General features: G+C 48.7%; 1 protein-coding gene across 9 annotated transcripts in view; it reads left to right on the top strand.

The window, feature by feature from the left end:
* LOC134983108 (oocyte zinc finger protein XlCOF6-like) overlaps positions 1 to 25,896 on the top strand; it is a 426,740-nt gene that overhangs the window by 345,582 nt on the left and 55,262 nt on the right. For 3 of the 9 annotated variants that reach the window (XM_063948820.1, XM_063948821.1, XM_063948822.1), the window contains exon 2: positions 14,493 to 14,612. The exons of the other annotated variants lie outside the window; for them this stretch is intronic. The gene's annotated coding sequence lies outside the window, so the exon portion shown is untranslated. The remainder of the gene's footprint in view (positions 1 to 14,492; positions 14,613 to 25,896) is intronic. 9 annotated transcript variants of the gene reach the window in all.

A 25,896-nucleotide genomic window follows, 5' to 3' on the forward strand; every position in this document is an offset into this window, starting at 1 on the left:
GCCGACGCGCCCGCAGCGCACATATGAACACAAAAAAAAAAAATTTTTCTTTTTCCCTTTCCCGGAGTCATGTGACTCCCCCGCACTGTCACTGGTTGCCTGTGAAGAAGGGGAGTAGCTCCTCTTAGGCTGGTCAGTGGTCTGGTCACCCTTACTGTGTCTCCCTCCCTGTGTCTCCCTCCGCCTGCAGTGTTGAATAGGTGGGTGAGAGCGGCGGGGACCCGGCTGGGGGGGGTGCGGCAAGTTACCATTGAGAGCAGGGGGCAGTGCGGGAACCCGGCGGGCGGGAGCGGAGGGGGTGCGGCAGCATGTATGCAGCCTGAGCATGGCTGTGTGCGGCGGGGACCCGGCGCGGGGGGGGGGGGGGGGGCTGCGGCAGGAGAATAAAAGTGTATAAGTGTTGAGGGCAGGGGGCAGTGCAGGAACCCGGCGTGCGGGAGCGGCGGGGACGGGGGTGCGGCAGCCTGAGCATGGCAGTGAATAAATTAGTATTGAGGGCAGGGGGCGTGGCGGGGGACCCAGCAGGGGGTGTATTAAGTATTAAGAGCAGAGATGGCAGGGAGCATGCTTTGACAATGCTGCTGTCTGTCTGTGATGGGGAGGAGGGAGGGTATGATAGCACCTATGTCTTGACATAGGCGCTATCATACCCTCCCTCCCCCCATCACAGACAGACAGCAGCAATATTGTGAAAGCATGCCCACATTATACCCACCAGTCCAGTGATACTGCCGTATGAGTCCAGTTCAGTGCTTACAGACCAACATCTTGAGAATACTCTGCGCATAGCGACTTCTAACATTGATGCCAACATCGACAAGCTGGCCAAGCAAAAACAATGCCAAGTTTCCCACTGATATGAACTTATTATAATAACAAAGGTAAAGTAGACCATGTTTCATTCATTAAATTACAATAATTATCTTTTGAAGTCTTTTTTATGGTCTTATGAGTCTAGAAAAGGTCTCATTACAATCATAAATTAAAATTTAGATTCTAAATACCGCAGTATAGCTTAGTGGCCCTCGGCTTCGTTTCATTTTTTTATGTGGCCCACACTGTCTTAAAGGTTGAAGACCCCTGCTGTACACCAACAGGGTCAGGGTTATTATTCAAGTCTGTTTGTGGTCCCGAAGCCGGATGGCTCAGTCAGACCAATATTGAACTTAAAGGGGCTCAATCAGTACGTAACTTACTACAGATTCAAAATGGAGTCTCTACGTTCGGTGATTGCGGGGTTAGAGACCAAGGAATTTATGATTGCGCTAGACCTCAAGGATGCGTACTTACACATTCCAATTTGGCAGCCTCATCAGAAATTCTTACGGTTTGCAATACGCCAGAACCATTACCAGTTTCAGGCTCTGCCGTTTGGCCTGTCATCAGCGCCTCGGGTATTCACCAAAGTAATGTCTGTGATGATAGCTCACCTCAGATCCCTGGGAGTGACAATAGTTCCGTATTTAGACGATCTGCTCATCAAAGCTCCGTCTCAACAGATACTTACTCAACATGCGCTGCTAACATACAGTGTACTGGTTCACCACGGTTGGATTGTAAATTTCAAGAAATCACATCTAATTCCGTCTCAACGCCTTCAGTTCCTAGGTATGATTCTCGATACGGTCAATCAAAGAATTTACCTACCACAACAGAAAGTACAAATGCTACGCCATCTAGTACAATTAGTGCTCAAGCCACGCACAGTGTCGGTACACTTGTGCATTCGCCTGTTAGGCACAATGGTGGCAGCGTTTGAGGCGCTTCAGTTCGGAAGATTTCACTCTCGTCCATTTCAGCTGAACGTGCTTGCCCAGTGGTCGGGCTCGCATCTGCAGATTCACCACAGGGTGAGGTTGTCACCAATAGCAAGAGTATCTCTGCTCTGGTGGCTCAAGGAACACAATTTAACCGCAGGAAGACGGTTCGGAGTTTGCAATTGGATAATTCTAACTACGGACGCCAGTCTCAGAGGTTGGGGAGCGGTAATTCAAAATTGTCAGCTCCAGGGTCTCTGGGCGGATCACGAGAAATTGCTGTCTATAAATGTTCTAGAACTCCGCGCAATTTACAATGCGCTACGACAAGCAGTACACATGATTCGCTCTCAGCCTGTCCAAGTGCAGTCGGACAATGCGACGGCGGTCGCATACATCATCAAACAAGGAGGAACGAGAAGCCGCATGGCAATGCGGGAAGTAGCTCGAATCCTCAATTGGGCGGAATGCCACCAGGTGATATTGTCGGCCGTGTTCATTCCGGGAGTGGACAACTGGGAAGCGGATTATCTCAGTCGTCGGGATTTTCATCCAGGCGAATGGTCATTAAATCCAGAAGTGTTTCACATGTTGGTTCAGCGATGGGGTTATCCTCAGGTGGACCTGATGGCATCTCGACACAATCACCAAACGTTCCAGTATGTGTCCAGAACAAGAGATCCAAAGGCAGTGGCGGTGGATGCTCTCACTGTCGCGTGGCCGTACAGTCTTGTGTATCTGTTTCCACCGTTTCCGCTGCTCCCTCTGGTGCTAAAACGGATCAAAAGAGAGTCGGTCACAGTCATACTAGTGGCGCCTCATTGGCCTCGGAGAGCTTGGTTCTCGGATCTTCGAGGATTACTCGCAGACGATCCGTGGCCGCTCCCGATACGTCCAGACCTGTTACAACAGGGTCCGTTTCTTTACCCCGATTTAGCGCGGCTGCGTTTGATGGGGTGGCTGTTGAGACCGCCCTCTTAAGAAGAGAGGGCATTCCAGATTCAGTTATACCAACCATGTTACGAGCTAGGAAGCCGGTTACGGCAGCTCATTATTACAGAATATGGCGTGCATATATAGGTTGGTGTGAAGCTCGGAAATTTCCGACATCAGCTTTCAAGGTATGCCGCCTGTTGTTGTTTCTACAAACAGGGTTAGATGGAGGATTGCGTTTATCTACACTAAAGGTGCAGGTATCTGCTTTGTCAATTTACTTTCAAAGACGATTGGCTCTATTGCCGTCTATACGCACTTTTCTCCAAGGTGTACTCAGGGTACAGCCTCCATTCATTCCACCTACAGCGCCATGGGACTTGAATCTGGTTTTGGAGTTCTTACAGTCTTCATATTTTGAACCCTTACAACAAGTGGATATAAAGTTTCTCACTTGGAAAACAATTTTTCTCTTAGCCTTAGCTTCGGCAAGGCGTGTTTCGGATTTGGGTGCCTTGTCATGCAAGCCACCGTATTTGGTGTTTCATGATGACAGAGCGGAACTTCGGACGAATCCCGCCTTCTTACCAAAGGTAGTGTCATCTTTTCACATCAATCAACCAATAGTAGTTCCTGTGTTGACAGCACATTCTGGAACTCTGGATGTGGTACGCGCATTACGCGTTTATGTATCCCGAACGTCTTCAGTTCGTAAGACGGATACGTTATTTGTTCTCTATGATGCTGCCAAGATTGGTTGGCCAGCATCTAAACAAACTTTATCCAGATGGATAAAACTGACCATACGTCAGGCTTACCTTCATGCTAGGTTACAACCGCCTACGTCAGTAACCGCTCATTCCACACGTTCTGTGGGAACTTCATGGGCAGCTGGTCGTGGGGCTTCTGCGACGCAGCTTTGCCGGGCGGCTACATGGTCTTCAGTGCACACGTTTGTGCGCTTTTACAAGTTTGATACTTTTGCGGCATCAGCATCTAGCTTTGGCCGCCTAGTGTTACAAGTGCCAAACAGCTCTCCCGCCCACGGGGGAAGCTTTGGTACGTCCCAAGAGTACTCCAGTGACCCCTAGTGGATGATAAAGAAAATAGGATTTTGGTACTTACCAGGTAAATCCTTTTCTTTGAATCCATAGGGGGCACTGGACGCCCACCCAGAGCAGTTTTACCTACTTGTGGTTAGTTCTGAGGATCTTATGGTAACACACTTTCACCGACTGGTTCAAATTACAAGTGCTGGTTAGAGTGTCAACTGTTTAGTTGTCAGTAACGTTATGTGTTAACTTCGTTATTGTCAGTTATGTTATATGTAATACTCCATTATCAACCTCTCTTAATTCCTGTTCGGCTCAGTAAAAAACACTGAGAAGTGCTCGGGGATATGGAGGGGTGGAGTGTTTCTAAATTTAAATATTCAGTGCTGTTCCTACGGAAGCCCGTCCATATCCCAAGAGTACTCCAGTGCCCCCTATGGATTCAAAGAAAAGGATTTACCTGGTAAGTACCAAAATCCTATTTTCCAGGGCTTGTGGTCAAGCATGGAAACATCTCTTCATATAAACATTCTGGAACTAAGGGCCATTTACAATGCCCTAAGTCAAGCAAAACCTCTGCTTCAGGGTCAGGCGGTGTTGATGCAATCGGACAACATCACGTCAGTCGCCCATGTAAACAGACAGGGCGGCACGAGAAGCAGGAGGGCAATGGCAGAAGCTGCAAAGATTCTTCGCTGGGCGGAAAATCATGTGATAGCACTGTCAGCAGTGTTCATTCCGGGAGTGGACAACTGGGAAGCAGACTTCCTCAGCAGACACGACCTTCACCCGGGAGAGTGGGGACTTCATCCAGAAGTCTTCCACCTGATTGTAAACCGTTGGGAAAAACCAAAGGTGGACATGATGGCGTCACGTCTAAACAAAAAACTGGACAGATATTGCGCCAGGTCAAGGGACCCTCAGGCAATAGCAGTGGACGCTCTGGTAACGCCGTGGGTGTACCAGTCAGTGTATGTGTTCCCTCCTCTGCCTCTCATACCAAAAGTACTGAGAATCATAAGAAGGAGAGGAGTAAGAACTATACTCGTGGTTCCGGATTGGCCAAGAAGGACTTGGTACCCGGAACTTCAAGAGATGCTCACGGACGAACCGTGGCCTCTACCTCTAAGAAAGGACCTGCTACTGCAGGGGCCTTGTCTGTTCCAAGACTTACCGCGGCTGCGTTTGACGGCATGGCGGTTGAACGCCGGATCCTGAGGGAAAAAGGCATTCCAGAAGAAGTCATCCCTACTCTGGTCAAAGCCAGGAAGGACGTAACCGCAAAACATTATCACCGCATTTGGCGTAAATATGTTGCGTGGTGTGAGGCCAAGAAGGCACCTACAGAGGAATTTCAACTGGGTCGTTTCCTTCATTTCCTGCAAACAGGACTGTCTATGGGCCTAAAATTAGGGTCCATTAAGGTTCAAATTTCGGCCCTGTCGATTTTCTTCCAGAAAGAACTGGCTTCAGTACCTGAAGTTCAGACATTTGTAAAAGGGGTGCTGCACATACAGCCTCCTTTTGTGCCTCCAGTGGCACCTTGGGATCTCAATGTTGTGTTGAGTTTTCTAAAGTCACATTGGTTTGAACCACTTTCCACTGTGGACTTAAAATATCTCACATGGAAGGTGTCGATGCTGTTAGCCTTGGCTTCAGCCAGGCGTGTGTCAGAATTGGCGGCTTTATCATATAAAAGCCCTTACTTAATTTTTCATTCTGACAGGGCGGAATTGAGGACTCGTCCTCAATTTCTACCTAAGGTGGTTTCTGCATTTCACATGAACCAACCTATTGTGGTACCTGCGGCTACCAGGGACTTAGAGGACTCTAAGTTGCTTGACGTTGTCAGGGCCTTGAAAATATATGTTTCCAGGACGGCTGGAGTCAGAAAATCTGACTCGCTGTTTATCCTGTATGCACCCAACAAGCTGGGTGCTCCTGCTTCAAAGCAGACGATTGCTCGTTGGATTTGTAGTACAATTCAGCTTGCACATTCTGTGGCAGGATTGCCACAGCCAAAATCAGTAAAAGCCCATTCCACAAGGAAAGTGGGCTCATCTTGGGCGGCTGCCCGAGGGGTCTCGGCTTTACAACTTTGCCGAGCAGCTACTTGGTCAGGGGCAAACACGTTTGCTAAATTCTACAAATTTGATACCCTGGCTGAGGAGGACCTGGAGTTCTCTCATTCGGTGCTGCAGAGTCATCCGCACTCTCCCGCCAGTTTGGGAGCTTTGGTATAATCCCCATGGTCCTTACGGAGTCCCAGCATCCACTAGGACGTCAGAGAAAATAAGATTTTACTTACCGATAAATCTATTTCTCGTAGTCCGTAGTGGATGCTGGGCGCCCATCCCTAGTGCGGATTGTCTGCAATACCTGTATATAGTTATTGTTACAAAAATTCGGGTTATTATTGTTGTGAGCCATCTTTTCAGAGGCTCCTTTGCGTTTATCATACTGTTAACTGGGTTCAGATCACGAGTTGTACGGTGTGATTGGTGTGGCTGGTATGAGTCTTACCCGGGATTCAATATCCTTCCTTATTATGTACGCTCGTCCGGGCACAGTATCCTAACTGAGGCTTGGAGGAGGGTCATAGGGGGAGGAGCCAGTGCACACCACCTGATCCTAAAGCTTTTATTCTTGTGCCCTGTCTCCTGCGGAGCCGCTATTCCCCATGGTCCTTACGGAGTCCCAGCATCCACTACGGACTACGAGAAATAGATTTATCGGTAAGTAAAATCTTATTATTACAATCTTTTTGTAGTACCACAGCCGGACGGCTCGGTCATAACGATATTGAACCTAAGGAGGCTCAATCAGTACGTGACTTACTACAGATTTCTCTGACGTCCTAGTGGATGCTGGGAACTCCGTAAGGACCATGGGGAATAGCGGCTCCGCAGGAGACTGGGCACAAAAGTAAAGCTTTAGGACTACCTGGTGTGCACTGGCTCCTCCCTCTATGACCCTCCTCCAAGCCTCAGTTAGATTTTTGTGCCCGGCCGAGAAGGGTGCACACTAGGGGCTCTCCTGAGCTTCTTAGTGAAAGTTTAGTTTTAGGTTTTTTATTTTCAGTGAGACCTGCTGGCAACAGGCTCACTGCATCGAGGGACTAAGGGGAGAAGAAGCGAACTCACCTGCTTGCAGAGTGGATTGGGCTTCTTAGGCTACTGGACACCATTAGCTCCAGAGGGACCGAACACAGGCCCAGCCTCGGAGTCCGGTCCCAGAGCCGCGCCGCCGCCCCCCTTACAGAGCCAGAAGCAAGAAGAGGTCCGGAAAATCGGCGGCAGAAGACATCCTGTCTTCACCAAGGTAGCGCACAGCACTGCAGCTGTGCGCCATTGCTCCTCAGCACACTTCGGTCACTGAGGGTGCAGGGCGCTAGGGGGGGGCGCCCTGAGCAGCAATAAAAACACCTTGGCTGGCGAAAATACATCACATATAGCCCCCAGGGCTATATGGATGAATTTTAACCCCTGCCAGAATCCATAAAAAAGCAGGAGAAAAGTCAGCGAAAAAGGGGCGGAGCCTATCTCCTCAGCACACTGGCGCCATTTTCTCTCACAGCTCCGTTGGAGGGAAGCTCCCTGGCTCTCCCCTGCAGTTACTACACTACAGAAAGGGGTTAACAAAGAGAGGGGGGCACTAATTAGGCGCAGTATTAACAATACAGCAGCTATAAGGGGAAAAACACTTCTATAAGGTTATCCCTGTATATATATATATATATATATATATATATATAGCGCTCTGGTGTGTGCTGGCATACTCTCCCTCTGTCTCCCCAAAGGGCTAGTGGGGTCCTGTCCTCTATCAGAGTATTCCCTGTGTGTGTGCTGTGTGTCGGTACGTTGTGTCGACATGTATGAGGAGGAAAATGATGTGGAGGCGGAGCAATTGCCTGTAACAGAGATGTCACCCCCTAGGGAGTCGACACCTGAGTGGCTGAGCTTATGGAAGGAATTACGTGACAGTGTCAGCTCTTTACAAAAGATTGATGACATGAGACAGCCGGCGACTCAGCCTGTGCCTGTCCAGGTGTCTCAAAAGCCATCAGGGGCCCTAAAACGCCCGTTACCGCAGATGGCAGATACAGACGCCGACACAGATACTGACTCCAGTGTCGACGATTAAGAGACGAATGTGATTTCCAGTAGGGCCACACGTTACATGATTGAGGCTATGGAAAATGTTTTTACACATTTCTGATAATACCAGTACCACTTAAAAGGGTATTATGTTGGGTGAGAAAAAACTGCCTGTAGTTTTTCCTGCATCTGAGGAATTAAATGAAGTGTGTGATGATGCATGGGTTTCCCCCGATAAAAACTGTTAATTCCTAAAAGGTTATTAGCATCATACCCCTTCCCGCCAGAGGATAGGGCACGTTGGGAAACACCCCCTAGGGTGGATAAAGCGCTCACACGCTTGTCTAAACAGGTGGCACTACCGTCCCCGGATACGGCCGCCCTTAAGGAACCTGCTGACAGAAAGCAGGAAAATATCCTAAAATGTATATACACTCACACGGGTGTGATACTGCGACCAGCAATCGCCTCAGCCTGGATGTGCAGTGCTGGGGTGGCTTGGTCGGATTCCCTGACTGACAATATTGATACCCTAGATAGGGACAGTATATTACTGACTATAGAGCATTTAAAAGATGCATTTCTATATATGCGTGATGCACAGAGGGATATTTGCCGACTGGCATCAAGAGTAAGTGCGCTGTCCATTTCTGCCAGAAGAGGGTTATGGACAAGACAGTGGTCAGGTGATGCTGATTCCAAAAGGCATATGGAAGTATCGCCTTATAAAAGGGAGGAGTTATTTGGGGTAGGTCTAACAGACCTGGTGGCCACGGCAACGGCTAGGAAATCCACATTTTTACCCCAGGTAGCCTCTCAACATAAGAAGACGCCGTATTATCAGGCGCAGTCCTTTCGGCCCCATAAGGGCAAGCGGGCAAAAGGCTCCTCATTTCTGCCCCGTGGCAGAGGGAGAGGAAAAAGGCTGCAGCAAACAGCCAGTTCCCTGGAACAGAAGCCCTCTCCCGCTTCTGCCAAGTCCTCAGCATGACGCTGGGGCTTTACAAGCGGACTCAGGCACGGTGGGGGCCGTCTCAAAAATTTCAGCGTGCAGTGGGCTCACTCACAGGTGGACCCCTGGATCCTTCAGCTGGTATCTCAGGGGTACAAATTGGAATTCGAGACGTCTCCCCTTCGCCGTTTCCTAAAGTCTGCTTTACCGACGTCTCCCTCCGACAGGGAGGCGGTATGGGAAGCCATTCACAAGCTGTATTCCCAGCAGGTGATAATCAAGGTACCCCTCCTACAACAGGGAAAGGGGTATTATTCCACGCTGTTTGTGGTACCGAAGCCGGACGGCTCGGTGAGACCTAATTTAAATCTGAAATCCTTGAACACTTACATACAAAGGTTCAAATTCAAGATGGAGTCACTCAGAGCGGTGATTGCAAACCTGGAAGAAGGGGATTATATGGTGTCTCTGGACATCAAGGATGCTTATCTCCATGTCCCAATTTACCCTTCTCACCAAGGGTACCTCAAGTTTGTGGTACAGAACTGTCACTATCAGTTTCGGACGTTGCCGTTTGGTTTGTCCACGGCACCCTGGGTCTTTACCAAAGTAATGGCCGAAATGATGATACTCCTTCGAAGGAAGGGAGTTTTAATTATTCCTTACTTGGACGATCTCCGGATAAGGGCAAGATCCAGGGAACAGTTGGTAGTCGGGGTAGCACTATCTCAAGTAGTGTTGCGGCAGCACGGTTGGATTCTTAATATTCCAAAATCGCAGCTGATTCCGACGACACGTTTTCTATTCCTAAGGATGATCCTGGACACAGTCCAGAAAAAGGTGTTTCTCCAGGAGGAGAAAGCCAGGGAGTTATCCGAACTAGTCAGAAACCTCCTAAAACCAGGCCAAGTGTCAGTGCATCAGTGCACAAGGGTCCTGGGAAAAATGGTGGTTTCCTACGAAGCAATTCCATTCGGCAGATTCCACGCAAGAACTTTCCAGTGGGACCTGCTGGAAAAATGGTCCGGATCGCATCTTCAGATGCATCAGCGGTTAACCCTTCACCAAAGACAAGGGTGTCTCTCCTGTGGTGGTTGCAGAGTGCTCATCTTCTAGAGGGCGCAGATTCGGCATTCAGGACTGGGTCCTGGTGACCACGGATGCCAGCCTGCGAGGCTGGGGAGCAGTCACACAGGGAAGAAATTTCCAGGGCTTGTGGTCAAGCCTGGAGACATCACTTCACATAAATATCTTGGAGCTAAGGGCCATTTACAATACCCTAAGCCAAGCAAGATCTCTGCTTCAGGGTCTGCCGGTGCTGATCCCAGTCGGACAACATCACGGCAGTCGCCCACGTAGACAGACAGGGCGGCACAAGAAGCAGGAGGGCAATGGCAGAAGCTGCAAGGATTTTTCGCTGGGCGGAAAATCATGTGATAGCATTGTCAGCAGTGTTCATTCCGGGAGTGGACAACTGGGAAACAGACTTCCTCAGCAGAAGTCTTCCACATGATTGTAAACCGTTGGGAAAAACCAAAGGTGGACATGATGGCGTCCCGCCTAAACAAAAAATTGGACAGGTATTGCGCCAGGTCAAGGGACCCTCAGGCAATAGCTGTGGACGCTCTGGTAACACCGTGGGTGTACCAGTCAGTGTATGTGTTCCCTCCTCTTCCTCTCTTACAAAAAGTACTGAGAATTATAAGACGGAGGGGAGTAAGAACTATACTCGTGGCTCCGGATTGGCCAAGAAGGACTTGGTACCCGGAACTTCAAGAGATTCTCATGGAGGACCCGTGGCCTCTACCTCTAAGAAGGGACCTGCTCCATCAAGGACCCTGTCTATTCCAAGACTTACCGCGGCTGCGTTTGACGGCAGGGCGGTTGAACGTCGGATCCTGAAGGAAAAAGGCATTCCAGATGAAGTCATCCCTACCCTGATCAAAGCCAGGAAGGATGTAACCGCAAAGCATTATCACCGCATTTGGCGAAAATATGTTGCGTGGTGCGAGGCCAGTAAGGCCCCGATGGAGGAATTTCAACTAGGTCGATTCCTGCATTTCCTGCAAACAGGAGTGTCTATGGGCCTAAAATTGGGGTCTATTAAGGTTCAAATTTCGGCCCTGTCAATTTTCTTCCAGAAAGAACTAGCTTCAGTTCCTGAAGTTCAGACGTTTGTAAAAGGGGTACTGCATATACAGCCTCCTTTTGTGCCTCCAGTGGCACCTTGGGATCTCAATGTAGTTTTGGGGTTCCTAAAGTCACAATGGTTTGAACCACTTGAATCTGTGGAATTAAAATATCTCACATGGAAAGTGGTCATGCTGTTGGCCCTGGCCTCGGCCAGGCGCGTGTCAGAATTGGCGGCTTTATCCTGTAAAATCCCTTATCTGATCTTCCATTCAGACAGGGCGGAATTGAGGACTCGTCCTCATTCTCTCCCTAAGGTGGTTTCAGCGTTTTATCTGAACCAACCTATTGTGGTACCTGCGGCTGCTGGTGACTTGGAGGACTCCAAGTTGTTGGACATAGTCAGGGCCCTGAAAATATATGTTTCCAGGACGGCTGGAGTCAGAAAATCTGACTCGCTGTTTATCCTGTATGCACCCAACAAGCTTGGGTGCTCCTGCTTCTAAGCAGACTATTGCTCGTTGGATTTGTAATACAATTCAGCTTGCACATTCTGTGGCAGGCCTGCCACAGCCAAAATCTGTAAAAGCCCATTCCACAAGGAAGGTGGGCTCATCTTGGGCGGCTGCCCGAGGGGTCTCGGCTTTACAACTTTGACGAGCAGCTACTTGGTCAGGGGCAAACACGTTTGCTAAATTCTACAAATTTGATACCCTGGCTGAGGAGGACCTGGAGTTCTCTCATTCGGTGCTGCAGAGTCATCCGCACTCTCCCGCTCGTTTGGGAGCTTTGGTATAATCCCCATGGTCCTTACGGAGTTCCCAGCATCCACTAGGACGTCAGAGAAAATAAGAATTTACTTACCGATAATTCTATTTCTCGTAGTCCGTAGTGGATGCTGGGCGCCCATCCCAAGTGCGGATTGTCTGCAATACTTGTACATAGTTATTGTTAACTAAATCGGGTTATTGTTGTTGTGAGCCATCTATCCAGAGGCTCCTCTGTTATCATGCTGTTAACTGGGTTCAGATCACAGGTTGTACGGTGTGATTGGTGTGGCTGGTATGAGTCTTACCCGGGATTCATAAATCCTTCCTTATTGTGTACGCTCGTCCGGGCACAGTATCCTAACTGAGGCTCGGAGGAGGGTCATAGGGGGAGGAGCCAGTGCACACCAGGTAGTCCTAAAGCTTTACTTTTGTGCCCAGTCTCCTGCGGAGCCGCTATTCCCCATGGTCCTTACGGAGTTCCCAGCATCCACTACGGACTACGAGAAATAGAATTATCGGTAAGTAAATTCTTATTTTAAGATGGAATTCCTGCGGTCAGTGATTGCAGGTTTACAACCACAGAAATTGTCATTTCACTGAATCTCAAGGATGCGTACTTTACGCATTAAATTTTTGACCACCACATCAGGCAGACTTAAAGGTTTGCAGTACAACAAAACCATTATCACTTTCAGGCACTACTGTTTGGCCTCTCATCAGCACCTCGGGTATTCACAAGGGTGATATCTGTGATAATAGCTAATCTCAGATCCCTGGTAGTGATAATAGTTCTGTAATTGGACGACCTTCTCATCAAAGTCCCGTCTCAACAAATACTCCTTCAACATACCTTACTAACGTACAATGTACTTGTTCAGCACGGGTGGATTGTCAACTTCTATAAATCAAGCCGGGTTCCGTGTCAAGGAATTCCTAAGAAATTGATTGGCATACAGTAGATCAACGAATTTACCTGCCACAACAAAAAGCACAAACTATTCGTTCTCTAGTACAGTTTGTGCTGTATCCACAGAAAGTCTCAGTGCACTTGTGCATGCGACTGTTAGAAAACATAGGGGCATCTTTAGAAGCACTCTACTTCGGCAGTTTGCACTCACGCTGTCTTCAACTGAATCTTCTCGCACAGTGGTCAGACTTTTGTCTACAAATTCATCAGATGGTGCGCTTGTATCCAAGGGCCAGAGTATCACTACTCTGGTGGCTCCACCTACCCAATCTCACCGCTGGAAGACTGTTCCGAGTCTGGACTTACCTAATTCAAATGATGGATGCAAGTCTCGGAGGTTGGGGAGTAGTAGTCCTACATATCATCTTCAGGGTCTACAAAAGATTACTGACAATAACTGTCCTGGACCTCAAGTCAAATTACAATACATGGTGACAGGAAGTTCACATGCTCCAGTCGCAGGCGGTTCAGGTTCAGTCACACAACGTGGCAGCAGCCGCATAAATCGGCAAACAAAAAAAGGATTCGAAGTCGCATGGCTATACGAGACGTTGTTCGAATCCTGATTTGGGCCTAGCATCACCAAGTGATATTGTCGTCAGTGTTCATTCCAGAGGTCGACAACTCAATAAAACAGATTGTTTTAATCTTCAGAATTTTCATCCACAAGAATGGGCGTGAAATCCATTAGTGTTCCAGATGTTAGTCCAGTGTGGAATTACCCACAGCTGGATCTAATGGCTTCTCGCCAACATCATCAAACACCCAATATGTGTTCAAAACAAGAAATTTAAAGGCAGTGTGTGCTTTCACAATAGCGTTGCCTGTACAGCCTTGTATATCTGGTCCACCTTTTAACGCTGCTTCTTTGGTGGCTGAAGTGGATCAAACGAGAGTCCACAACAGTCATACTAGTGGTGCCTCATTGGCCTTACAGAGCGTGGTTCTCGGATCTTTGTGGTTTACTCGCAGCCCATCTGTGACGGCTTCCGCTACATCCAGACCTAATACAACAGGGTCCGTTTCTTTACCCCAATTTAGCGCGGCGGTGTTTGACATGGTAGCGGTTGAAACCGCTCTCTTAAGCCGAGAGGGCATTCCAAAATCGGTTATACCAGCCATGTTACGTGCGAGAAAGCCAGTTACGGCCCCTCATTTGGCGAGCTTATACAGGGTGGTGTGCAGTTAAGAAGTTGCTGACTTCTTTCAGGTTATCTCGTCTTTTGCTATTTTTACAGACTGGGTTAGATGGAGGACTACGTTTATCTACACTAAAGGTGCAGGTCTCTGCATTTATCAATTTACTTTCAAAGGTGTTTGTCCCTTCTGCCAACAGTTTACACTTTCCTGCAAGGTATCCTCCCTCAATTTATACCGCCTATAGCGCCATGAGACTTCTATCTGGTTTTAGGTTTCATACAGTCTTCAAATTTTGAACCCTTATAACACGTGGAGGTTACCGTAAGTTTCTAACTTGGAATACTGTGTTTCTCCTAGTCTTGGCTTCGGCAAGGTGAGCTTCACAATTGGGTGCCTTGTTTTACAAGCCGCCTTAGACACTAATACACAGCCTCATAGATAATGTGATAGAATCATAGATTCATACTCTACTTAAAGATAGCAGACAATGGTATTGGTGTCTAGATGTGATAAGACAAGACCCTATTTTGTTGTTACTTATATAGTAGTTACTAATTGTTACTAATAATGACGCAAAAAAATCTGATGCGTTTCATCCTATAATGAGACTTCCTCAGAGGTGGTGATCATCTTCCAAGTCTTTGGCCGCCATATACCAAGTGACCTCTCTCTCTCTCTCTTGCTCTTTGTCTAGAAGACCGAACGTAGCTGTGGTCTACAGTATTTACTAACCGCTACACCAGTGAGCGGCGCGGGTTGTCTCGGCTGGGTCCCGGCTTACCACAACAGATACTCAGGTCTAAGTGTTTCAAATGTGAGTAATTGCATTATTTATTTATTTTTATATCGTTTCTTTTCACAAACAGAAGGTCAGAACATAATTTGCGGCAGGAACTGTCTCCAACTTAGACAGAAGACCAGCATGTCGGAATAGCTAATAAGACCTAATGATTGCTGGGTATTACATAATTTATATTCTGTTATGTTCCACCCTACGTGTTTGACATTATCTCACTACAGATATCTGATGGCTTACCCTTGCTAGGAGTGTTGTAAATGGAAATTGAATCTGTATCTGACTTAACGTAAGCCAAGCAGGGTGGGAGATATATCGAGCCAGGGGCATAGGCAGAACTTTGTGGGCCCCATAGCAACATTTTGAAGGTGCCCCTGTCCCAATACTTCTAGAAAGACACTCTTCGCAGCAGTTGTTCATGTCATGCCCATACTAGTGACCAAGTCCATGTTCCTAACCGGAGTAGTGCCCAAGTCCATGTTCCTAACCGGAGTAGTGCCCAAGTCCATGTTCCTAACCGGAGTAGTGCCCAAGTCCATGTTCCTAACCGGAGTAGTGCCCAAGTCCATGTTCCTAACCGGAGTAGTGCCCAAGTCCATGTTCCTAACCGGAGTAGTGCCCAAGTCCATGTTCCTAACCGGAGTAGTGCCCAAGTCCATGTTCCTAACCGGAGTAGTGCCCAAGTCCATGTTCCTAACCGGAGTAGTGCCCAAGTCCATGTTCCTAACCGGAGTAGTGCCCAAGTCCATGTTCCTAACCGGAGTAGTGCCCAAGTCCATGTTCCTAACCGGAGTAGTGCCCAAGTCCATGTTCCTAACCGGAGTAGTGCCCAAGTCCATGTTCCTAACCGGAGTAGTGCCCAAGTCCATGTTCCTAACCGGAGTAGTGCCCAAGTCCATGTTCCTAACCGGAGTAGTGCCCAAGTCCATGTTCCTAACCGGAGTAGTGCCCAAGTCCATGTTCCTAACCGGAGTAGTGCCCAAGTCCATGTTCCTAACCGGAGTAGTGCCCAAGTCCATGTTCCTAACCGGAGTAGTGCCCAAGTCCATGTTCCTAACCGGAGTAGTGCCCAAGTCCATGTTCCTAACCGGAGTAGTGCCCAAGTCCATGTTCCTAACCGGAGTAGTGCCCAAGTCCATGTTCCTAACCGGAGTAGTGCCCAAGTCCATGTTCCTAACCGGAGTAGTGCCCAAGTCCATGTTCCTAACCGGAGTAGTGCCCAAGTCCATGTTCCTAACCGGAGTAGTGCCCAAGTCCATGTTCCTAACCGGAGTAGTGCCCAAGTCCATGTTCCTAACCGGAGTAGTGCCCAAGTCCATGTTCCTAACCGGAGTAGTGCCCAAGTCCATGTTCCTAACCGGAGTAGTGCCCAAGTCCATGTTCCTAACCGGAGTAGTGCCCAAGTCTAAGTCCATGTTCCTAACCGGAGTAGTGCCCAAGTCTAAGTCCATGTTCCTAACCGGAGTAGTGCCCAAGTCTAAGTCCATGTTCCTAACCGGAGTAGTGCCCAAGTCTAAGTCCATGTTCCTAACCGGAGTAGTGCCCAAGTCTAAGTCCATGTTCCTAACCGGAGTAGTGCCCAAGTCTAAGTCCATGTTCCTAACCGGAGTAGTGCCCAAGTCTAAGTCCATGTTCCTAACCGGAGTAGTGCCCAAGTCTAAGTCCATGTTCCTAACCGGAGTAGTGCCCAAGTCTAAGTCCATGTTCCTAACCGGAGTAGTGCCCAAGTCCATGTTCATGTTCCTAACCGGAGTAGTGCCCAAGTCCATGTTCATGTTCCTAACCAGAGTAGTGCCCAAGTCCATGTTCCTAACCGGAGTAGTGCCCAAGTCCATGTTCCTAACCAGAGTAGTGCCCAAGTCCATGTTCCTAACCAGAGTAGTGCCCTAGTTAATGTTCTGTAACATAGGACCTAGTTCAGACCTTATCGCTTGGAAGCGATTTTTGCACTGCTGCGATCTTATAGTCGCCGCCTACAGAGGGAGTGTATTTTAGCTGTGCAAGTGTGCAAACGCATGTATAGCAGAGCTGTACGAACAGATCTTGTGCAGTCTCTGTGCAGCCCAGAACTTACTCAGCCGCTGCAATCACATCAGTCTGTTCAGGACCGGAAGTGACATCAGACACCCTCCCTGCGAACGCTTTCACACGCCTGCGTTTTTTCCAACCACTCCCAGAAAACGGTCAGTTGCCACCCACAAACGCCTTCTTCCTGTCAATCTCCTTGCGATCGCCTGTGCAAATTGATTCTTCGCATAAACCCATCGCTGAGTGGTGATCCGCTTTGTACCCGTGCAATGCACCTGCGCATTGTGATGCATATGCATGCGCAGTTTAGATCTGATCGCAGGCTGTACGGAAACGCAGCTTAGCGATCAGGTCTGAATTAGGCCTATTGTCGGGCTGCCAGTACACATTATGTAACAGCGCCCCCAATAAACATTATGCCATACAGTATCCCCACTTTATATTATACCACATTACAGTTTCCCCATTTCATACTGTGTAACATATAAGGCCCCAGTTTAATTTATACCACATTACAATGAACATGTCCAGGGGCATAACTAGATATATTGTAGCTCCCAAGGCAAACGTTTGAAAGGACGCGTATGTATCACACAATTGTGAGAAATGTATATAACACATGTAACTGTGACAGGGAAAGTGGACGCTCTCATCTCTGGGCTCCATAGCAGCTGCACTCCCTGCACCTATGGTAGCTACGCCCTTGTATATAACACATGTAACTGTAACAGGGAAGGTGGGCCGCTCTTAGCTCTGGGCCCCATAGCAGCTGCACTCCCTGCACCTATGGTAGCTATGCCCTTGTATATAACACATGTAACAGTGATAGGTAAGGTGTCCCCTCACAACTCTGGGCCCCATATCAGCTGCACTCCCTGCACCTATGGTAGCTACATCCTTGTATATAACACATGTAACTGTGATAGGTAAAATGGCCTCCCACAGTTCTGGGCCCCATAGCAGCTGCACCCCCTGCACTTCTGGTAGTTACGCCCTTGTATTGAGCAGTGTAAAGAGTGGAGAAGTTGCCAGTAGCAACCAATCAGCTACTACCTATCATTTAATAACATGTACTTGATAAATGCTAGCTCGAAAGCTCATTTGTTGCTGTTGGCACTAGTCACTTCTCCACCCTTAACACTTCTTGGTAGTAGTCCTTCATAATTTGCAGCGTCAGCCTCTATGTTCTATATTGAAGGGTGACGTTATTCTGCACTATACAATATAACAGCGTAATAAGTGTGCACATATTACGCCAGCCTCTCGGCTAACACCTCTCTCCTACGTGTTATGTAAAACACATGGAGCAGTCTCTTTATATCATGACAGCCTGGCTATAAGGGTGTTATTTCTCACAGTTTGAGAGCCCAGCAGGGTTATTTCACTTTATATACAGTATTTAAAATGTCTTTATTGTTTGTTTTGCTTATTCTTTGTAAGTAGTGTACACACACTGCCTATATGCTGGGCAGTCACATACATGAGAACCTAATACATAGACCACATACGTACAAAGGAGATTAACGTTTTCTGCTGCGGGGTAGACTGGGCTCCACAAGGAATTACATTAGGGTGTAGAGTATGATCTAAATCCGAGGCACCAACAGGCTCAAAGCTTTTGACTGTTCCCAATATGCACAGCGCCGCCTTCTCTATAACCCCGCCTCCATGCCAGTGAGCTCAGTTTGTAAGTTGGTGCCTTGCAGTATGCAGGCACTTAACAGGGGGCTGCCTCAGGCAGCCTATTCAGAGCTTCATTTACAGACTGAAGACAGAAGAAATGTATGAAGATTTACAGGGCTGCTGCAGGCAAAGTCTAATAGACTTCCCTGCGTGCAGCTCCATCACCCTCAGCGGCGCTGTATACTCCTCTTCACGTGAGTCACACACACGCCGCCATCTCCCGGATTGCGGGGCCGCTGACAAGGGAGAGGTAAGGGGCTTCTGTGCCGCACTTTGCACTGTGATGCAGCGCGGCCGTAGGAGGCGGGCCACGCTGACGTGGACACGGATTACTGGGCTGATGTTCCACTAGCCACCAGGGATATACTTTATGGGCACAGGTCAGGCAGGACGCTGTACCATTCCCCCCCAGTTTTCTCATACGTCCTAGAGAATGCTGGGGTCCACTTTAGTACCATGGGGTATAGACGGTTCCGCAGGAGCCATGGACACTTTAAGACTTTTCAATGGGTGTGAACTGGCTCCTCCCTCTATGCCCCTCCTCCAGACCTCAGTTTTTAGAAATGTTCCCAGGCAGACTGGATGCACTCCAGGGGAGCTCTACTGAGTTTCTCTGAAAAGACTTATGTTAGGTTTTTTATTTTCAGGGAGAACTGCTGGCAAGTCTCCCCGCTTCGTAGGACTTAGGGGGCAGAAGTAGGAACCAACTTCCTGAATTAGTACATGGCTCTGATTCTGGCTGACAGGACACCATTAGCTCCTGAAGGGTACTGAACGCTAGCCGTGCCTAGATGATCACTCCCACAGCACGCCGTCACCCCCTTCACAGAGCCAGAAGTCAGAAGACAGGTGAGTGTAAGAAGAAAAGGATCTTCAGGCATCGTGACGACTGAAGGGTACCGCGCAGCGGGCAGGAACGCTGCACGCCATGCTACCCACACACACGGGCACTGCAGGGCGCGGGGGGGCACCCTGGGCAGTATGTAACCTTGTGAAACTGGCAGATGAGGGGCATAAGTTGCTGTGGCACTGTCCTACCCCCGCCAGTATAAATATTAGTATCAGAAAGTCTGAGGGGAAACGTGCCATTACTGGGGCGGGGCTTCCTCCTCAGTCAGCCAGCACACTGCTCAGCGCCATTTTCTCTATTTCCAGACTGCAGAGAAGAACGCTGGTCCTCCTCCACTGCTGAACAAAGTATCAGGTTGCAAAACAGGGGGGCACAGTGTAATTTGGTGCTATATATTGTGTAATTATCATTATAAAAGCGCTGCAGGTCTGGGGACATTTTATGTTTCACAGACATTTTATTGCTGGCGCTGGGTTGTGAACTGGCAAATCCTATCTGTGTCCTTCTGACAGATTTTACTGTGGGTCTGTCCCCTATAAGCCCCGGAGTGTCTGTGGTGTGGTTGTGCACGTGTGTGACATGTCTGAGGCAGGGAGCTCTTCCCTTGAGGGAGCCATCTTAGGGACACAGAGTTGTAATGTGGTGGCATTGCCGACACACCATGAGCCTGAATGGGTGAAAGAATTACGTGATAGTGTGAATCATATCAGTAAGAGATTGGATAAGTCTGAGTCTCATGCAGAAAATTGGAGAACAGTGGAAGATGTGATTTTTCATAGTTCTGCCTTATCATCCACAGGGGATCCCTCTGGGTCACATAAGAGGCCATTTGCACAAATAGTTCAAACTGATAGCGACACGGACTCTGATTCCTGTGTCGACACTAGTGATTCCAGGGGAATAGATCCTAGGTTGGCAAAAAGCATTCAATACATGATTGTTGCTATAAAGGAGATCTTGGAATTTACGTAAGCCCCTCCTTTACCTCAGGAGAAGGCTTCTTTTTGTAAGGAAAAGAAATTAAATGTAACTTTCCCTCCTTCTCACGAACTAAATACTCTTTGAGGGAGTTTGGGCAAATCCTGAAAAGAAATTTCAGATTCCCAAAAGAATTCAGGTTGCTTATCCTTTCCCTGCAGGGGACAGGAAAAGGTGGGAGTCACCCCCCGTTTTAGACAGTGCCCTGTCACGACTAACTAAAAAGGTGATTCTCCCTGCGCCTGAGACGGCTTCACTTAAGGAGCCGGCAGACTGCAAAATGGAGACTACGTTAAAATCTATTTATATGGCCAATGGTACGCTACTCAGGCCCACCATTGCTTGTGCGTGGGTGAGTAGTGCTATCGAAAAATGGTCAGACAATTTGTCATCTGAAATTGACACGATAGAGACGAGATACTCCTAACATTAGGTCATATCAAAGACGCTGCTGCATACATACTAGAAGCCATGAAAGATATTGGGCTCTTGGGTTTAAAAGCCGCTACCATGGCAGTCTCAGCTAGGAGGGCGTTGTGGATTCGCCAATGGAATGCTGATGCAGATTCCAAAAGAAATATGGAGGCTCTCCTGTATAAAGGTGAGGCCTTGTTTGGAGATGGGCTGGATGCTTTAGTCTCTGCGGCTACCGCAGGTAAGTCGACAGTCCTGACTTATGCTCCTGCGCCGGCGAAAAAGACACATCACTCTCAGATGCAGTCCTTTCGGCCCAACAGATACAAAAAGGGTAAAGGTTCCCCTTTCTTTGCAGGTAGAGGGAGGGGAAGAGGAAAGAAGGCCGCAGCGTCTCCAGGATCACATGAGCAGAAATCAACCCCTGCTTCTGCAGCATGACGCTGGGGCTCCCATGCGGGAGTCCGATCGGGTGGGAGCACGTCTGAAACTTTCCAGTCAGGTCTGGGGTCAATCCGTCCTGGACCCATGGGTCTTGCAAATAGAGTCCCATGGATACAAACTGGAGTTTCAGGATGTCCCCCCATGCCCATTTTTCAAATTGACCTTGCCAGCTTTTCTTCCGGACAGAGAAGTTGTTACAGCTGCAATTCAAAAATGTTGTCAGGATCAAGTCATTGTCCTGGTTCCCGTGTCACAACAGGGAGAAGGGTTTTATTCAAGCCTCTTCGTAGTTCCGAAGCCGGACGGCTCGGTCAGACCAATTTTAAACCTGAAATCGCTGAATTTTTACCTGAAAAGATTCAAGTTCAAGATGGAATCTCGGAGAACAGTGATTTCCAGTATGGAGGAAGGGGTCTTCGTGGTGTCAGTAGACATAAAAGATGCTTACTTACATGTTCCCATTTATACTCCTCATCAGGCTTATCTGAGATTTGCGGTACAGGATTGCCATTACCAGTTCCAGACGTTGCCGTTCGGACTCTCTACGGCACCAAGGGTATTCACCAAGGTGATGGCAGAGATGATGGTCCTCCTTCGACAACAAGGAGTCAATATAATTCCCTACCCGGACGATCTCCTGATAAAAGCGAGATCCAAGGATCGGTTGGTGCAGAACATTGCACTCTCTCTGTCAGTACTCCAACGACACGGCTGGATCATGAATTTTCCAAAGCCACAGTTGGAACCTACGACAAGATAGTCCTTTCTGGGGATGATACTGGACACACAAGTACAGAGGGTATTTCTTCCAGTGGAAAAGGCTCTGGAAATCCAGAAACTGGTCAAGCAAATTTTTAAACCAACAAGAGTGCCGATCCATCAATGCATTCGGTTGTTGGGAAAGATGGTAGCGGCCTACGAGGCCATAAAGTTTGGTCGATTCCATGCCAGAGTGTTCCAGTGGGACCTGTTGGACAAGTGGTCCGGATCCCACCTACACATGCACCAGAAAATAATCCTGTCCTCCAAAGCCAGGATTTCGCTCATGTGGTGGCTACACAGTTCTCACCTATTAGAGGGACTGGGTCCTAGTAACCACGGATACAAGTCTCCGAGGCTGGGGAGCAGTCACACAGGGAAAAAGCTTTCAAGGAAGATGGTCAAGTCAGGAAAGCTGTCTTCACATAAACGTGCTGGAATTGCGAGCCATTTACAACGGCCTTCTACAAGCGGTGCATCTTCATCAAGATCAACCCGTGCAGATCCAGTCGGACAATGTAACAGCAGTCGCGTACATAAACCATCAAGGCGGAACGAAAAGCAGAGTAGCAATGGCAGAGGTGACAAAGATCCTCCTCTGGGCAGAAAGACATGCAAGAGCTCTGTCAGCAATTTTCATTCCGGGAGTGGACAACTGGGAAGCAGACTTCCTCAGCAGACACGATCTCCATCCAGGAGAGTGGGGCCTCCACCAAGAAGTCTTCGCAGAGGTGACAAGTCTTTGGGGAGTTCCTCAAGTAGACATGATGGCATCTCGTCTCAACAAGAAGCTTCAGAGATATTGTTCCAGGTCGAGAGACTCTCAAGCAATAGCAGTGGATGCACTGGTGATCCAGTGGGTGTTTCGGTCGGTATATGTCTTCCCACCACTTCCACTGATACCAAAAGTTCTCAAAATCACACGAAGAACAAGGGTTTGAGCGATCCTCATTGCCCCAGACTGGCCAAGGAGGGCTTGGTATCCAGATATTCAGGAGTTTCTCTGACGTCCTAGTGGAAGCTGGGAACTCCGTAAGGACCATGGGGATTAGCGGCTCCGCAGGAGACTGGGCACAAAAGTAAAGCTTTAGGACTACCTGGTGTGCACTGGCTCCTCCCCCTATGACCCTCCTCCAAGCCTCAGTTAGATTTTTGTGCCCGACCGAGAAGGGTGCATTCTAGGAGCTCTCCTGAGTTCTTAGTAAAAGTTTAGTTTTAGGTTTTTTATTTTCAGTGAGACCTGCTGGCAACAGGCTCACTGCACCGAGGGACTAAGGGGAGAAGAAGCGAACGTGCCTGCTTGCAGCCAGCTTGGGCTTCTTAGGCTACTGGACACCATTAGCTCCAGAGGGACCGAACACAGGCCCAGCCTCGGAGTCCGGTCCCAGAGCCGCGCCGCCGGCCCCCTTACAGAGCCAGAAGCAAGAAGAGGTCTGGAAAATCGGCGGCAGAAGACATCCAGTCTTCACCAAGGTAGCGCACAGCACTGCAGCTGTGCGCCATTGCTCCTCAGGCACACTTCGGTCACTGAGGGTGCAGGGCGCTGGGGGGGGGGGGGGGGGGGGGCGCCCTGAGCAGCAATAAAAACACCTTGGCTGGCGAAAATACATCACATATAGCCCCCAGGGCTATATGGATGAATTTTAACCCCTGCCAGATTCCACAGAAAAGCGGGAGAAAAGTCAGCCGAGAAGGGGGCGGAGCCTATCTCCTCAGAAAAGGGTAAAAAAGAGAGGGGGGCACTAATTAGGCGCAGTATTAACATATACAGCAGCTATAAGGGGAAAAACACTTATATAAGGTTATCCCTGTATATATATAGCGCTCTGGTGTGTGCTGGCATACTCTCCCTCTGTCTCCCCAAAGGGCTAGTGGGGTCCTGTCCTCTATCAGAGCATTCCCTGTGTGTGTGCTGTGTGTCGGTACGTTTGTGTCGACATGTATGAGTAGGAAAATGATGTGGAGGCGGAGCAATTGCCTGTAATAGAGATGTCACCCCCTAGGGAGTCGACACCTGAGTGGATGGGCTTATGGAAGGAATTACGTGACAGTGTCAGCTCTTTACAAAAGACAGTTGATGACATGGGACAGCCGGCTACTCAGCTTGTGCCTGTCGGGGCGTCTCAAAGGCCATCAGGGGCTCTAAAGCGCCCGTTACCTCAGATGGCAGATACAGACGCCGACACGGATACTGACTCCAGTGTCGACGGTGAAGAGACGAATGTGACTTCCAGTAGGGCCACACGTTACATGATTGCGGCAATGAAAGATGTTTTACACATTTCTGATAATACAAGTACCACTAAAAAGGGTATTATGTTCGGTGAGAAAAAACTACCCATAGTTTTTCCTGAATCTGAGGAATTAAATGAGGTGTGTGATGAAGTGTGGGTTTCCCCCGATAAAAAACTGATCATTTCTAAAAAGTTATTGGCATTATACCCTTTCCCGCCAGAGGTTAGGGCGCGTTGGGAAACACCCCCTAGGGTGGATAAAGCGCTCACACGCTTATCAAAACAAGTGGCGTTACCGTCTCCTGATACGGCCGCCCTCAAGGAACCTGCTGACAGAAAGCAGGAGAATATCCTAAAATGTATTTACACACATACTGGTGTTATACTGGCTTGGTCGGATTCCCTGACTGAAAATATTGATACCCTGGATAGGGACAGTATATTGTTGACTATAGAGCATTTAAAAGATGCATTCCTATATATGCGAGATGCACAGAGGGATATTTGCCGACTGGCATCAAGAGTAAGTGCGCTGTCCATTTCTGCCAGAAGAGGGTTATGGACGCGACAGTGGTCAGGTGATGCGGATTCCAAAAGGCATATGGAAGTATTGCCTTATAAAGTGGAGGAGTTATTTGGGGTCGGTCTATCAGACCTGGTGGCCACGGCAACGGCTGGGAAATCCACATTTTTACCCCAGGTCGCCTCTCAACATAAGAAGACGCCGTATTATCAGGCGCAGTCCTTTCGTCCCCATAAGGGCAAGCGGGCAAAAGGCTCCTCATTTCTGCCCCGTGGCAGAGGAAGGGGAAAAAGGCTGCAGCAGACAGCCAGTTCCCAAGAACAGAAGCCCTCTCCCGCTTCTGCCAATTCCTCAGCATGATGCTGGGGCTTTACAAGCGGACTCGGGCACGGTGGGGGCCCGTCTCAAGAATTTCAGCGCGCAGTGGGCTCACTCACAAGTGGACCCCTGGATCCTTCAGGTGGTATCTCAGGTGTACAAATTGGAATTCGAGACGTCTCCCCCTCGCCGGTTCCTAAAGTCTGCTTTACCGACGTCTCCCTCCGACAGGGAGGCGGTATTGGAAGCCACTCACAAGCTGTATTCCCAGCAGGTGATAATCAAGGTACCCCTCCTGCAACAGGGAAAGGGGTATTATTCCACGCTGTTTGTGGTACCGAAGCCGGACGGCTCGGTGAGACCTATTTTAAATCTAAAGTCTTTGAACACTTACATACAGAGGTTCAAATTCAAGATGGAGTCACTCAGAGCAGTGATCCCGAACCTGGAAGAAGGGGACTATATGGTGTCTCTGGACATCAAGGATGCTTACCTCCATGTCCCAATTTACCCTTCTCATCAAGGGTACCTCAGGTTTGTGGTACAGAACTGTCACTATCTGTTTCAGACGCTGCCGTTTGGATTGTCCACGGCACCCCGGGCCTTTACCAAGGTAATGGCCGAAATGATGATACTTCTTCGAAGAAAAGGAGTTTTAATTATCCCTTACTTGGACGATCTCCTGATAAGAGCAAGATCCAGGAAACAGTTAGTAGTCGGAGTAGCACTATCTCAGGCAGTGCTGCGGCAACACGGGTGGATTCTAAATATCCCAAAATCGCAGCTGATTCCGACGACACGTCTTCTGTTCCTAGGGATGATTCTGGACACAGTCCAGAAAAAGGTGTTTCTCCCGGAGGAGAAAGCCAGGGAGTTATCCGAGCTAGTCAGAAACCTCCTGAAACCAGGCCGAGTCTCAGTGCATCAATGCACAAGGATCCTGGGAAAAATGGTGGCTTCCTACGAAGCGATTCCATTCGGCAGATTCCACGCAAGATTATTCCAGTGGGATCTGCTGGACAAATGGTCCGGATCGCATCTTCAGATGCATCAGCGGATAACCCTGTCCCC

This window comes from Pseudophryne corroboree (assembly GCF_028390025.1).
Source record: "Pseudophryne corroboree isolate aPseCor3 chromosome 3 unlocalized genomic scaffold, aPseCor3.hap2 SUPER_3_unloc_1, whole genome shotgun sequence".
Taxonomy (NCBI): Eukaryota; Metazoa; Chordata; class Amphibia; order Anura; family Myobatrachidae; genus Pseudophryne; species Pseudophryne corroboree.